At 33.3% G+C, this 17,000-nt stretch overlaps 1 protein-coding gene and 1 pseudogene across 4 annotated transcripts in view; both read left to right on the forward strand.

Annotated features, from left to right (window-relative positions):
• The window catches only part of CADM2 (cell adhesion molecule 2), a 1,105,278-nt gene that overhangs the window by 143,174 nt on the left and 945,104 nt on the right, over positions 1–17,000 (forward strand). The window lies entirely within an intron of this gene.
• LOC125089323 (uncharacterized) lies at positions 587–665 on the forward strand (annotated as a pseudogene).

The raw sequence follows: 17,000 nt of genomic DNA on the forward strand, positions 1-17,000 counted from the left end.
TCCCCCTGCTTGTGTTCCCTCTCTTGCTGTCTCTCTCACTCTGTCAAATAAATAAATAAAAATCTTTAAAAAACATCAAAAACCCATCCTTTAAGTTTATGAAAGCTATAATAAACATAATATTTCTTCTCAATGTATTTTCAGAAGCTGGTTTTGTGATCTTTTGTGTGCAAGAAGAATACCAGACTTATATAAGTTATTGGAAATATATACATAACATTTAAGTCATTATCAACTTTAGGTTAAACTGATGTACAGCACAAATTATGGCCAAAGGGGAAATAATTTCTTTTAGAGGCATCTATTCACTAATGAAGTATAGATAATCATTTTACAGATTTTCCTGTCTAATATGATTATGTAAACTCCACCACTGAGTCAATTATAGAAAAAAGAAACCTAGAAAATTGTCCTCTACTACATTATTTCTTTTATTCTTGTCGTGGTTTTGCTACTTTGATGGTTTACTTCTAGTTTTTGATGAATTGTTGCTTTAATCTTTTCATTTAATATAATTAGAATATGTAAATACTTTATGTATTAAGGAAAAGTTAACCAAAATTGCTGAAATTTTTAAAGATAATAAATCGCTTCTCGGCCTTTTGGCTAAGATCAAGTGTAAAGATAATAAAATATTTACCTTTTTTTTTTGGTAAAGATTTTATTTATTTGAGAGAAAGAGAGAAAGAGAGAAAGAGAGAGAGGGAGCATAAACAGGGGGAGGGGCAGAGGAAGAGGGAGAAGCAGATTTCCTGCTAAGCAGGGGTCTGGTGACTACATGGGGCGCAATCCCAGGACCCTGAGATAATGATCTGAGCCAAAGTCAGATGCTTAACCCATTGAGCCACCCAGGCACCCTCATTGCTTTTACCTTTTAAATGTATCTTGAATCTGTCTCCTTTTTCTTATCTCCACTGCCATCAATTTAATTACTGACACCTAATTCACCTCTACTTTTACCCTTATGTGTCTACATTTTCACACTTCCAGGATTTTTCTCCATGCAGAACATTGATCTTAAACAAAAATCTTATAAAACAGATCACATCATAGTTTTGATTAAAATGATCATTTCTGTTGTAGCTCACCCCAATTTGTAAAGTTTAGTCTTTTTAAAATCTGTCCCTTTTAATTTCTAAATTTTGAGATATAGATATAGGTATAGATATATAGATATAGATATAGATATGACGGTTGTCTCTGTTGGTCCACTGTGTTTCACTGTCAGAATTTCTCCATGTGTGTTATTGCTTTTTTGTTTTAAAGGGTGCACATTTGTGATTAGCATTATGACTTGGAGATAGTAAAATTTAGACTAAATATAAATGTATTTGCCACCTATCTAGCTCTGCTACTTAACTATGGCCATTGCTCATCTGACATGTGTCCAGTAAACATGGATGAATGAATGAGTGTATGAATTACTGCTTTAGGTATGTAGGGGACTATAAATACAGCTTTGATTTGCACATGAGCTTATTCTATTAGTTTGGAATTTTAATCTTGTAACTCAGCTTCTTTTTCAAAATGTGATCTGTCTCATCTCTTTCACAGATTATTCCAACAGTTTGATTTCCTTGATTCCAAAATCCTTTGTTTTTTACCACTACCACCTAAAATTCATTTTCTATAGAGCTACAGTATTTGTCATATCTTTCCACTGTTTAAAACTCTCCAATGGTTTTCTTTTGCTTTTAAAATTAATCCACACTTTATAACATAGTACATATTCTGATGTCTCCTTACTGCTTCTAATTTACTTTTGTCATTCTCCGTCTTGAAATTTGCAGTTATGTCAAGCTTTATTTTTTTTGTTTTGTTTTGTTTTATGTCTTTTGTTACACCAGGACTTGCACAAATTTTCCTTCTTTCTTGGATTCTTCCCTCTTTTTTGCTTAATATCTACTTTATCATCTCAGTTTAAATTTTGTTGTATTTGTGGATCTTCTCAAACAAAATCTGAAGGTCCAGCATTCCTAGATATAAATCATAACCCTGCACTTCTGTCAGAGAAACTTCCGTCTTCACTGGTGCTGACACAGAAGTTTATCCTTTCATGATGAGTCAGATGACCAGGGTAAGACACATCCATACAAATATATTTTCGCACAGGCTGCTAAATTTTCTGATGATTCCATTATTTCATTTATTAAACATAACATTAGCAACTAAAAGGGGAAATGAAGAAGTTATGTGAGGTTAGTAAGCCACTGATGAAAGGTAAAGAATCAAATTTATGAGAAATTTATTTATATAAAGTACTATCTAAGCACTGGTCCAAAACTATTGCTGTTTGGCCATTACAAATTTCCTTGGATGAAAAATCCTTCATATTGAATATCTGCACTAAGTCCTATTCTACTCTATAAGAGAGAAAGTGTTATTTTAAAACTTAGATGGGTTTTACAGAAAGTGCTTTTGTTGACTTTCCTTGGGGAGGGTGAGTGTGCTGGGAGAGGAGGTGATTGGGAGAGGATGGAAATGAGTCCTTTCCTGCAGGAGGGCTGACAGGTAAAAGATGGAAGGTAAGGTAATTAGCAAAACTAGGTGGGAAGTGAGGTGCTTCTAGGGCAGTTCCTGAGATGAATCTGTAAGTGATATCCCCATTTGAACACTGGTGTAATAGGTTTCAATTTAAAATGAAATTAAAATATAATGAAGCAAATTTGATGTCTGCCAAGTTTGTTAAAATAGAGTCCTACATTTACTTACACTTCTCAACCAAGCTGATACATGTGGGAAAGTGAGAAGACTATAGAATGCTTGTATTTTTTTCTCTAATTTGGACAGGATACAAACAAATATATATATATACATATATATATATATTTAAAAAGTCTTTTAGAAATAACTTCTGCATTATACTTATACAATAATAATTACCTAAGAAGTAATTTTTAATGAGTTCAAGACAATGAGGTAAGGCCTGTATTCAACTAGTAATATTATACTTTTAAGACATTTAATTATTCCCTTCCTACTCGTCAACCATCCTGTAAATGTACATTCATTTAATACAAGGTATACACATACATATATATACACACATAACCACATAGCTACATATACAAAACTGAGGTGAGAGGTGGTAGAAGTCAACGTTACTGGGTTTTATTGTTGGAAAAATGCAAAAACGAATGAGCAAAAAAACATTTTGAAGAACATTTTCTTCTTGAGTAAGTGTCAATAATTTCATTGAATTATCTTTAAAATAATGATCATTTTCCCATATCAATTGGGACAATTTAAAACAACAGTTAAAAAGCTATTGATCAATAATTTTTATTATGAAATTCATATTTTGCATGCAATTGCTGACTTTTCTTCTAGGGAATTATAGTTTGACTTTCAGAACTTTGTACTTTTGCTCAAAGATACATTTAAATGATAAGACCATCCCTAGTGGTACAAGGTGAGAATGCCACATTAACTACTTTATCAGATGTGTTATCTTGAATGCATAATAACTTCTTGTTCACTATTAAGAAAAAATTGAAGAGCCAGCACTCATGGGAGAATGCTTTTAAAAGTAGATTAGCTTCCAACATAAATTAAACATTATTATTGTCAACCTCTTAAAGGGCCATTTATGTGAATTCCTGACTTACTAGACAAAAATATCTTAATATTCCTTTCTTCTGAATTTGAAATATATTTTTTTCTTTCTCAATAGATTATCTATAAAAAATGAAGACTCATGCCTAGGGATGGATGAATGTTGATAACTTTATTAACTAAATGTAGTTTTCAAAATAATTGCTTAAAATATTTTATTTGTATATAGAAAGAGAGGAAAAGTGGGGTTTTATTCCTTTTTGTACTTGTTGAAGTCCTGAGACATGTATACCTAAAAAAATTCTCCGTCAGTTGTTCAAAAAAGCACATTAGTGGAGTTCTAGGATTTTGAGGGAATGTAGTCTCAAGCAGGGCTTCTCTTCAAGTGTGTATCCCATTTTGTGATCCAGTTATTTGCAGCTACAGTTTCATATTCCTAGGTTAACTTGGATGGGTCATATTTCTTGTCCAGTAGGCTCACAAAGAAACTAGATGACATTTTTCTAATTTTCTTATTCTTTTCCTTTTTCAAACACCTGGAATTCTGTTTCATCTATGTTATTGCATACACGCTTAATAATATAGAATGATCCTTTAAAAATATGAAGTACATGACTAGATTTTATGGGGAATGGATAGTCCTCACTTAAAAAGGATCTTACAATGTGACTAGAAAAACCAAACTCCAAAAAGCAGATTTTTTCCCCACATACATGCTAATATGTATCTATTAACTTAAAAACAAATTTTGAGTTTGAAAGTTTGAAAACTCCTGCTAGAGTAACTTGCTTAAATTAATTTAATTTAGTTATCCAAAATTATTCAGCCAATGAGCAGGTTTGTTTTCTTCCCAAGTCATTTACCATACTGTGCAGTACTAGACTTTCTTGGGCTCATCCAACAGACACGTTGTGGACCTTAACTCATAGACCTGATTTCAGAACTCCTCTAAGTCATTTAAAGTCTCAGGATTACTGTTTCCATTTGTAATATGTTGGGCAGTTGGGCCAGATGCTTTCTAAAGACTCTTCAAGTTTCAAGTCTGGATGATTTCAATTAGAGATTAAGCAGTAAACTCTAGGCTGCTATTAGTGTGATAGACCCACGAGGAGAGAGACAGTGTGGATTCTTTGATGTTTGTCTAATTAGATTTGTTCTAAAGGAAGACAAATTCTTAATAAACATTTCTAGATGTTCATTCTAGGGTATCAGGTAAATAAGTATTTGATGTATAAGTTTGGGGTCAATGTTAATGTATCCACATTTAACATGTTAGAATGTCAATATAGCTATTAAAGTCTTAGTGCAGTTAATTAAATTTTGTTTTTGGATTTTGTTTTTGAAAAATAATTTTATATATTTTAAACTAACAACGGCATAATTTTTCCTGCCAAATTTAAATGTGGACTGTCACCAGGGCTGATGTAGGTTTCTAAACATTTCAATGAATTTATTCTTCCTTTTTCTCCATGGCATTGCAATGTATAATATTTAGTAACACGTGACTTCTATTATTTAATGTATTCTTCATATTCATCTCATTTTACTTTAATCTTCAGAAAATTTGGACTACAGGTTTACTTTTTCTGTTATTAGTTTTATCTTTTATGTTTGGACTGATAAGAAAGATTTTGAAAATGCTAACAGTATGCCAGTATCTCTCTGTGGAGTCCCAGTTGGTTTTTATTTATTTATTTTATTTATTTTTAAAGATTTTATTTATTTATTTGACACAGAGAGAGATCGCAAGTGGACAGAGAGGCAGGCAGAGAGGGGGGAAAGCAGGCTCCCCGCTGAGCAGAGAGCCCATTGCGGGGACTCAATTCCAGGACCCTGAGATCATGACCTGAGCCAAAGGCAGAGGTTTAACCCACTGAGCCACCCAGGTGCCCCTCCCAGATGGATTTTAAAGGGTTTTTAAATCTTTGTATTTGATCTTATGTATAGTGGCAATTAGCAAAATTTTTTCTCATAATAATGATTTCTCCTCCCACTCATTGTGATCTTTTCATTATCTGCTCAAAGTGTTATATTGATGAGGAGGATCATCTTAAAATTGAATGTTTTGAATGTTTTTTTTTTTTTCCCTTTGTCCTATCACCCATGTTTCTTATCATCCATAATAACCTCTAAGTTAATCATTCTCAATTTTTATTTTGCATCAAAATCATCTAGTGTGCTTGTTAAAGTGCTTATTTCTGGGCCTTATTCACAAAACTTCCAATTTAGTAGGATCTAAATTATACCCTAGGAATCTGGGATAAACTGTCTCTTAGCAAAACATTCACTGAGGAAATGGGAGTTGCAAATAATTAGAGAATGATTTTGCCACCTTAAGAAATGAGATTGGTTTCTAGGCCACACGGATTGGCATGGCACAAAAGGACACCTCCCTATACTACTGTGGTTGGCATTAATCTTTTTTTGTACTATAGAAGTATCTGAATGGCATCCTTAGAGTGAAGAGAGGAAACACAATCCATTGCCTTCTGGAACCAAATTATTGAATTCCTATGTTCTTTATTCTTCCATATTAGATATTATCTTCAAAAAAACAAAAGTCCTGGGGCGCCTGGGTGGCTCAGTGGGTTAAGCCGCTGCCTTCGGCTCAGGTCATGATCTCAGGGTCCTGGGATCGAGTCCCACATCGGGCTCTCTGCTCACCAAGAAGCCTGCTTCTCTCTCTCTCTCTCTCTCTCTCTCTCTCTCTCTCTCTGCCTTCCTCTCCATCTACTTGTGATCTCTCTGTCAAATAAATAAATAAAATCTTCAAAAAAAAAAAAAAACAAAACAAAAAACAAACAAACAAAAAAAAAAACAAAAGTCCTGTTTTTTTTAGAATTTTGCCCTACCCCAAAGGCTACAGAATACAAGGGGTGAAAGAGAAAACATACTGGACTAGACCAAAGAAACTCAACTTTCTGTCTTTAATCTACAACTTACCAAATTGTATAACCTTGCATAAATCACTTCATCTATTGAATCTTAGCTTCGAAAACCTATTACATGGATTAGATGATATCAAAATACCTTTCTACTCTTATATACTGAATTTGGAAATAAGGGAGATTAGTTAGTGTAATTTAGTTTCTCCTTAAATTCTAGAAGCAGGATATCTAGTTTTATGAGAATTCTGATATGATGCCGGAGGAATGGAAAGCTACAAATTAGTAATTTGTATCAGTTTCCTACATATTACCTTCAGATTAATATTTCCCATGATTTCCTTCTTGTGCACTTCATTTTGGCAAGCTTTTCATTTTTGTATTATAGCCCTCTTAGCTGGAAGTTTCTTGAGAGTATCTTTCCCCATAATACAATATACAATGGAGTTCGGCATTCAGCGTTGAGGCAGTAATATTTAGTTACTAAAGGTAGTAAAATGTAGATCTGTGCAACATTAACTTTGTTTATATAGCAAGATGAGATTATATAATAAAAAAGTAAAACTCTTAAAACAGAGGGATTTTAGGCTTCACAGAAAATTTGGTATTGATTAGAGTCATAATTAAATCTTCATGGCTAATAGCAAACATAAAATGTAGTTATCACAAGCCTAAATGTGGATTTCTTTTCTCATCTATTCATAAATATCATATAACAATTATTCATTTTTTAATATCTTAGTAAGAATTTTAGACTTTATAAGAAAGAGTCTTTTTTAAAAATGGAGAAGGGGGAATCAATGCTTGAAACTGTTGGTTTCTGATGAGGAATATTCTCCTCTTAAACACATGATGTATCACCATTACTTTCAAGTGGTCATTAAGCATAGAAATTCAGCAGAAACTCTGCTGATGTAGACCAGAGTATATAAATACTGCTTTTGTCCTTCAGAGCTAGACCAAACAAAAACCAAAAACCAAAAAATGAAACAATATATCAAAATATGCATGTTCTTTACAGACAGCATAATGCATTTGCCTCCAAGAAGACACCCAGCATCTATAAGAGGATGTTCCGGCAACATGCAGAGGTGGAAAAGGAGGTGTAAAAAAAAAAAAAAAAGAGTCCAAAAACCTGAAATGGTACATAATTGGATAATGTACCCAGGATGTGATTGATTTGACTGCATCTAAATGTTTCTCTGGAAGCATCATGTGAATGAGATAATCAAAGGGAATATGTGATACTTGGTTGAAATCTCTACCTGAGTTTCAGTAACTTCATGTGGAACATAAATTAAACCTCTTGGTAAAAGCCAGTACACCCTTAGAACCATATGATCCTTCACATGCAATTAAAAGGAGAGGCTTTTATTATTATAATAAATAAGAGGAAATATATTAATTGTAATATTTAAAGTATGTTGTTAATCAATCATATTCTTTTTCATAGTCTCTTCAAAATAAGTATAGAGTCTTCTATATCAGTACCATCTATGATTTAATGTTTGTTCTAATATTGATGTGATATTTGCACAAGTAACACAATTATCTTTCACTCTTGGGATTTTTACAGGAAAATTTGATGCTCTTACTGCATAAATATGATAGTGAAGATGCTATTCTCTCTCTCTCTTTTTTTTTTTAAAGATGTTCTTTATTTATTTTAGAGAGAGAGCAGGAGAGAGGAGGGATAAGGGCAGAGGCAGAGAGAGAATCTCAAGCAGACTCCCCTGAGCTCAGAGCTTACATGGGGCTTGAACCCAGGACACTGAGATCATTACCTGAGCCAAAACCAAAAGTAAAACACTTAAGACTGAGCCAATCACGTGTCCCAAGATGTTATTCTGATAAAAAGGGAAAGATATTTGAATGGATACACTTGTTAAGAAGAGTTGTGGCCAAATGATGATTTCTAATTTATTTTACTAAAGAAATAAAGAGAGAAAACATTAAACAAATTATAAAAACATACTGAAAATTATTTAGGTTAATAACCAAAAGATTCAGATTGATGTAAAGCCAGTTTTAGCTAATTGGTCATTCATTAAAAAAAAAGAGTTCTATTATTGTTTTAAGTATGGAACTTTGACTTTCATAATTATCAGACAAGCATATGAGGTACATCTACTGTCAAATTTCAATCAAATATAATAAAAAGTAAAAACCTTTTATGAAAATGTTAAATTTATTAATCACTTGCAAGGTTAAGTCTATACTATATAAGAATGTTAATAAGATGTTAATATCTGTTACAGATTCTATGTAAAACATTTTCTAAATCAGTACTTCAATTCTATTTTTATAGGTCACTGATTTTTCAAAGTTCTTAAATATAGTAAGACACTTCCAAATTCAGAATTTTTAATTTTTTTTTTTTTTTGAGAAATGAACATTGTTGAAACACAAACCACCTATGAGTAGCTTGGTTCTTTTTCTCAAAAAAAAAAAAAAAAACAAACCCAACTCGCTAATTAAGAATTATAACATGGCTCCATTTTAATAGACTCCCTAGTATAATGTTTACTTCATGAAATATATAATTTTTTTAAAAATTATTTATATTAGACTGTAATACACAATTTTTATTAATTATTTTTATTAGCATATACTATATTCTTTGCCCCAGAGGTATAGGTCTGTGAATTGTCAGGTTTACACACTTTATAGCACTCACCATATCACTTACCCTCCCCAATGTCCATAACCCAACCACACTCTCCATACACCCTTCTGCCCCAGCAACTCTCAGTTTGTTTTATGAGATCAAGAGTCTCTTATAGTTTATCTCCCTCCTGATCCCATCTTGTTTCATTTTTTCTTTACCCCCCAAACTCCCCATTCTGCCTCTCAAATTCCTCATATCAGGGAGATCATATGATAATTGTCTTTCTCTAATTGACTTATTTCACTCACCATAATTCCCTCTAGTTCCATCCACGTCATTGCAAATGGAAAGATTTCATTTATTTTGATGGCTGCATAGTATTTCATTGTATATATATATACCACATCTTCTTTATCCATCCATCTGTTGATGGACATCTAGGTTCTTTTCATAGCTTGGTTATTGTGCATATTGCTGCTATAAACATTTGGGTGCATGTGCCCCTTCAGAACATTACATTTGTATCTTTAGGGTAAATACCCAGTAGTGTGATTGCTCAGTCATAGGGTAACTCTGTCTTCAACTTTTTGAGGAACCTCCATGCTATTTTCCAGAGTGGCTGTACCAGCTTCCATTCCTACCAACAGTGTAAGAGGGTTCCCCTTTCTCCACATCCTCTCCAACATCTGTTGTTTCCTGGCTTGTTAATTTTATTCATTCTGACTGGTGTGAGGTGGTATCTCATGGTGGTTTTGATTTGTATTTCCCTGATGCCAAGTGATGTTGAGCATTTTTTCATATGTCTTTTGGCCATCAGGATGTCTTCTTTGCAGAAATGTCTTTTCATGTCCTCTGCCCATTTCTTGATTGGATTATTTTTTCTTTGGGTGTTGAGTTTGATAAGTTCTTTTTTTTTTTTTTTTTTTTTTTTAGTTTGATAAGTTCTTTATAGATTTTGGATACCAGCCCTTTATCTGATATGTTGTTTGCAAATATCTTCTCCCATTCTCTCAGTTGTCTCTTGGTTTTGTTGACTCTTTCCTTTGCTGTGCGAAAGCTTTTGATCTTGATGAAGTCCCAGTAGTTCATTTTGCCCTTGCTTCCCTTGCCTTCAGGTGTAGGGTTAGGTTGTGTACCTAAAGCCTTTCTTGTTTCTTGAGAAAGGTTTGTATGGCTATATACTTTCCTCTTAGGATCACCTTTGCTGTGTCCCACAGATTTTGAACAGTTGTGTTTTCATTATCATTTGTTTCCTTGAATTTTTTCAATTTTTCTTTAATTTCCTGTTTGACCCATTCATTCTTTAGTAGGATGCTCTTTAGCCTCCATGTATTTGAGTTCTTTCCAACTTTCCTCTTGTGATTGAGTTCTAGCTTCAGAGCATTGTGGTCTGAAAATATGCAGGGAATGATCCCAATCTTTTGGTACTGGTTAAGACCAGATTTGTTACCCAGAATGTGATCTGTTCTGGAGAATGTTCCATGTGAACTAGAGAAGAATGTGTATTCTGTTGCTTTGGAATGTTCTCAATATATTTGTGATGTCCTTCTGGTCCAGTATGTCATTTAAGGCCTTTATTTCTTTGTTGATCTTTTACTTGGATGATCTGTCCATTTCAGTGAGGGGGGGTGTTAAAGTCCCCTACTATTACTATATTATTGTCGATGTGTTTCTTTGATTTTGTTATTAATTGGTTTATATAGTTGGCTGCTCCCCTGTTAAGGGCATAGATATTTAAAACTTTTAGGTCTTCTTGTTGGACAGACCCTTTGAGTATGATATAGTTTCCTTCCTTCTCTTATTATAGTCTTTGGCTTAAAATCTAATTTATCTGATATAAGGATTGCCACCCAGCTTTCTTTGGATGCCCATTAGCATGATAAATTCCTTTCTACCCCCTCACTTTAAATCTGGAGGTGCCTTTGGGTCTAAAATGAGTTTCTTGTAGACAGCATATTGATGGGTTTTGGTTTTTTATACATTCTGATACCCTGTGCTTTTGAGGCATTTAGCCCATTTACTCTCAGGGTGACTATTGAAAGATATGAATTTATTGCCATCTATACAATGCATAGAAGAAGCATTGTATTGCCTATAAGGTGACTATTACTGTATATTATCTCTGTTCTGGTCTACTACTTTTAGGCTCTCTCTTTGCTTAGAGGACCCCTTTCAGTATTTCATGTAGGGCTGGTTTGGTGTTTGCAAATTCTTTTAATTTTTGTTTGCCCTGGAAGCTTTTTATCTCTCCTATTTTCAGTGATAGCCTAGATGCATATTTTTCTCATTTAGTGCTTTGAAAATATCATGCCAGTTCCTTCTGGCCTGCTAGGTCTCTGTGGATAAGTCTGCTGCCAATCTAATATTTCTACCATTGTATGTTACAGACCTCTTGTCTGGAGCTGCTTTCAGGATTTTCTCTTTGTCACTAAGCACTAGTAAGTTTTACTATTAGAAGATAGGATGTGGACCTATTTTTATTGATTGAGAGGAGGGTTCTCTGTGCCTCCTGGATTTTGATGCTTATTCCCTTTGCCATACTAGGGAAATTCTCTATTATAATTTGTTCCAATATACCTTCTGTCCCCCTCTCTCTTTCTTCTTCTGGAATCCCAATTATTCTAATATTGTTTCATCTTATGGTATTACGTATCTTGAATTCTCCCCTCATGCTCCAGTAGTTGTTTGTCTCTTTTTTGCTCAGCTTCCATATTCCCTGTGCAAGGTGTAATTTTATGAAACACAATAAATATACAAAAATTTTCATAGTTTACTTTCAACTTCATTTCCAGTTGAAGAAATAGTGTTTTTCCTACCTTTAGAAGATAAGGTATATTAGCATATTTTACTTCAACAATTTTCTTTGAAGTTTCTCCAAATATTCACCATTAATTAGAACTTTAAATTAAAAGTCTGAGAGCCAAGAAGAGGTCTATCATTGTGGTACTATTGTATTGGAAATTAATAATTTGATTATTTCAAATCCTACATAATTAGTTATATCAGCTAAGATTTATTGATCATGAGCAGAACAGTAATAATATAATGATGAACTCAACAGTTTCAGATTTTCATGCTTAGAGGGTTCCAAATGTTACAAACTTTTTCTTGAATTGAGTCAGATATATCTTATATTGTTCCTAGTTTTTACCATAACTTCTAAGCCAATCTCATCTATAAATGAAAAACTTAGATTAGATCTTCCCTGGGGACCTTTTAAACTTTCATTTTATGAGTCCATTTGATAGTCCTATAGCATTTTTAACTCTTTATTTTCAAAGATTTTCATCATCTGATAATGTGCTAATTTTTCAATATCATCAAATCAACAAACTGAACATGTAGGATTGAACATAGCACTCAGATATAGTCTTCCCAGAACAGAGTACAGTAGTCATCTTTCATTTCTCAAGATCCAAAATAATTATTCATGTAATCTGAGACTGAGAAAAAAAATTCAGTGGCTCCAATTATTGTTATACAATTAACCAGAAAAATCTCAAGATGGCCCATTTACCATAAAATCTTGGCAAGTAATACTACCCATGCTTCTGCAATAACACAAATTATATATTCCTTTTTAATATAACCATGAAACTTAGAATTTTCTATACTAAATTTTATCTTGTTCAACTTGCCCAATTTAAATTATTTTATGATTTTGATGTTGTTTCATATTTTATAAACTATAGTCAACCTTAAAACCAGCTTAGTGTTATCTTAAAAAGTTGATAAGCCTGTTTTATGTTCCTTGTAAATTATTTAATATTTCTTTTAACATGTGTCAAATGATCCTTGTATCTTCTGCCCTACTGCTTCACTACCCTTAATTAGGCATTTCTGAAATAGTAGTTGAACCCAATTTTATACCAGTTCAGCCTAAGTTCCCCCATTGATTCTACTTTATAAAGCATAGTTTTCCCTTTTTCTTTAACTTATAAAAGACATTTTTTAACCAATTATTAGAAATAGTACATCAAACCCCAGTTTGTCAACCACTCTTTCTTGTGATTCTTTTCTACTCAAATACTTTGTACACATGACTATGTAGCAGCCAAAGAATCAAAACATTTAAAATAACAGCATAGATTTTGTATGCTTAAGCTTTCTTGGGAAGGAGGGAAGCAATAGTCAATTTACATTGCAGTACACCTATCATTGCTCATCTTTGAAGTTTAAAATTGAATTGTTATTTATTTCACACTGTCTTTCTTACTGCTGTGCCTCTTCCTCTGTTTTCCTGCTGACCATGAAGCAATCCATTCTCTAGTCTCCAAAAGCCTTGGTGACCATTAGATGTGCTCTCATAGGTCTTCTGCTACTCTATAATTTTTTTTAAGGTAAAATCCGATTCCACTATTTAAAAAAAAAGCTCCCCAACTATGGCTTCATGGTTTTCTTGTAATACTATTTATTTTCCACTCCAGGATCTAAATGTCCTTTTGAGGGGCACCTAGGGGGCTCAGTCGGTTAAACGTCTGCCTTTGGCTCAGGTCATGATTCCAGGGTCCTAGGATCTAGTCCATATCAGGCTCCCTGCTCAGGGAGGAGTCTGCTTTTCCTTTTCTTCCCTGCTTTTGCTGTCAGTATCTCTGTCTCTTTCTATCTCAAATAAATAAATAAGTAAATCTTTAAAAAAACATGCTTTTGAAATAGCTGTAGAGCTTAAGTAATTTTTGTTGCTACTTTAATTCACATTTGTTCTACATGTCTAATTAAGTTCCGCTTGTCTACATAACTGATCAGTCATAGGTTACCACATTAAACAGAGCAGAGCACTCTCAAGCTTGCAATAATTAGTATGGCTACATATTATTTTCTTATAACATTTTGGTTTCACATCTTGCTGCTGAATATTAAAAATTTACCAACATATAACTTATTTTTCATAACCATTTAAAAAAAAATCCAACCAAAACTAAGATTTATTTTATTTATTTTTTAATGTGTGGTAAGTTTGAAAGTTGATGAATAAGTTAAAGCTCATTGGATCACATTTAGAGTTCTGGAGGAATCTTTCTGTAATAACCAATATATATTTAAAATACAAAAAAATATTGTCAAGAATTAAAATGAACTAATATTTTTAACCTGTATTTTTAAATTATTTTTCCTAAAAATAGCAAGATGCAGGAAACTTAAACATACTCTGGGACAGATCTCTTGTAACTGTATAGATTTTATAAATAAGAACTATCACAGATAAGAGTAAATGGAAAGACCCTCATCAACTCCAGAATTAGTATTTTTTAAAAGCTACGTGTAATTCAAAAATTAACTTTCAATGGTGTCATATGTAAATTAGATCCTGTATAAAGTGGTCTTAAAAAATCAAAAAGGGTTATTATATCCTTTTGTCAAGTGCAATTCATTCTAACTATTCAACATTAGAAAAAAATCTCTTGCAAAGAATAAAATGTCATACAGATCAACAAACTAATCAAATGAGGCTTTATGTTGCCAGTCTTTTGCAGCTGTTTTGTAATAGCACATTATTCTGTTAAGATATGGTATATGATATACAGTACTCTGAAAGATTAAAAGCAGACAACATAAGTATCTTAAAATGTATGTTAAAGTCTTACACCTCAGTTTTCTTGATTTTTAACCACATTAATATCAGACATGAGTGTATTTCATCTCAGTTGCATCATCTTATTAACACCATCAAGCATAACAAGTAACAATGTAGGCAATGCGTGTATCTAATCTGTTTTTATTAAAAGAAACTCTTTAAACATTTCTAAATTTCAGAATTGCATGACTTTAGGTTTGAATGTTTTTGTTTCTAAACCTTAATATTTAGAGGATAGTGAACACTATAATTTGGTGGAGTTCCTGGGCTTAATCTGATATTTATTCTTTACTTTGATTGGACAATGAAATTATATAACATTTAGGTGATGATAACGTGAATTGGATTGTGGATTTCCTTATACATAGACCCTTGAGCCCATACTTTAGAATGTTGGTGATAGTCTGAGCTGAAATCTCTGCAGGTTGTGAATGGTGAACGGGTAGAGGAAAAATAATTTTCCATTCCCTAGAGTGCTAAGTTGAGACTCAGAGTACCATTAACCTGATTTTCTGGGGAGCCTGAGTGGTTCAGTTCATTAAGGGTTCAGCGTCTGCCTTCAGCTCTGGTCATGATCCCAGGGTTTGAGACTGAGCCCCGGGTCATCAGGCTCTCTTGCTCAGCAGGGAGCCTGCTTCTTCTTCCTTCCTCTGTCTGCTGCTCCCCTTGCTTGTTCTCCCAGGTTTACGTGTGCTCTCTTTGTGTATAATAAATAAGTAAATCTTAAAAAGAAAAAAAAAAAGAAAAAAGAAAAACACCTGATATTTCTGAGTCCATTTTTCTTAACTGGAACTCAGACCTGCCCCAATAGTTGAAGACTAAGGAGGAGTGCCCTTCTTATCTTTAAGGCATATAGATCTCTGAGCAATTGCAGATTCTTAACTTTGTAAGGGAGGGGACTCTATTAAGAGAACTAACTTCATTAACAATGGTGACAGTTATAAGGAAATGGAATGGGGAGCAAATGATCATAACCAGTAAATCACTGAGTTTATTTATTTAGTGATTTATAGGTGACTGTTTAGTTTTTGTAAGCTTTTAGATGTTATGCATAAATATAAGATCTACTTCCTTCTTTTATCGCCCCCATATTTCAAATGAGTAAATAAATAATTATCAAGAGTTGCCAAGGAGAAACTAGTTCCTTCAGTTAAACACGGATTTATATAGGGTCACTCTATTGGTGGTAAATTAATTCCACTGGCTCTCGCTCTTCTTTCTGTTAGAAGGTCCTTAGTCTTACAACATCTCTGACAACAAATATTTCTAGGAGTTCTTAGGAGATGTATCATTTGTGCTGAAAAGAAGTTTTAGTTGCCAGAGACATGTGGGAGTTTCTTGTTCATCTGCTCAGTTCTGTCTCCCTGGTATTGTCTGCTAAGATATCCATTTTCTTTGACCCTGCATGAGTGTTTGGTCCTGCCCAGGAAGCCTCCTGCCACTTTAGTCCAGGAAACAACACTGCTGCATTTTTCTATGACATTCTGAACTCTGACAAATATGGAACTACTGTGAGGAACTAGTCAAATGTTTCCATTTCCTAAGTAATGCCCTGCCATAGGCATTCTAGTTATATCGGAGCCCTCTAGATTAGAAACAAAGTTGAATTCTATCATAATTCACAGTATCCTTTGTTGTCAGGAAAATCAATTATTATGCCTTATGCATCAATACCTTTGAGTTTTGGTAAAATTAACAGTTTCTCTTTTAAATCATAATTTTCTTTTTCTTAGAATGGAGAAGGGGAAGAATATGTAGGGAGGTATTTACTTTGTATTTAGAATCATAAGCTAAACCTAAAAACCAAAATTGTGTGCTTTTTAATTAGACCTGATATTTTTCTTTTCTTCAATGTATTCTCTTTGAGGAAGGCTCTCTCTCTCTCTAATGTAGATAGACTGATGGGCTTCATTACCAGCTGTCCAGACACATGAAGGCACATCTGAGTTTCTGTGTTAGATACAACCTAGCTTAAAACTGGTAACCATATTGCACTTTGAGGAGGCATTTGTTCAGGTGATAAGCTTATGGAATTTTGTGTTTTTAATTGATATGCAGTTGACATATAGCATTGTATAAATTTAAGGTATACAATGTTCTGATCTGATACATTTATATATTGTAATATTATCACCATAGTGTGAGCTAGCCCCCTTATGTTGTCTCATAATTCTTTCTTTTTCATTTTCTTTTTTTTGTGGTGAGAACATTTTAGATCTAATCTTTTAACAAATTTGAATAATAATACAGCATTGTTAACTGTAATCACTGTGTTGTGGATTAGGTCTCCAGAACTTACTCATCTTCTAACTGCAAGTATTTACTCTGATCAGCATCTCTTTCACTCCTCCCACCCTCTGCCCCAGTGATCATCATT

Source organism: Lutra lutra, chromosome 1 (assembly GCF_902655055.1).
Source record: "Lutra lutra chromosome 1, mLutLut1.2, whole genome shotgun sequence".
Lineage (NCBI taxonomy): Eukaryota > Metazoa > Chordata > Mammalia > Carnivora > Mustelidae > Lutra > Lutra lutra.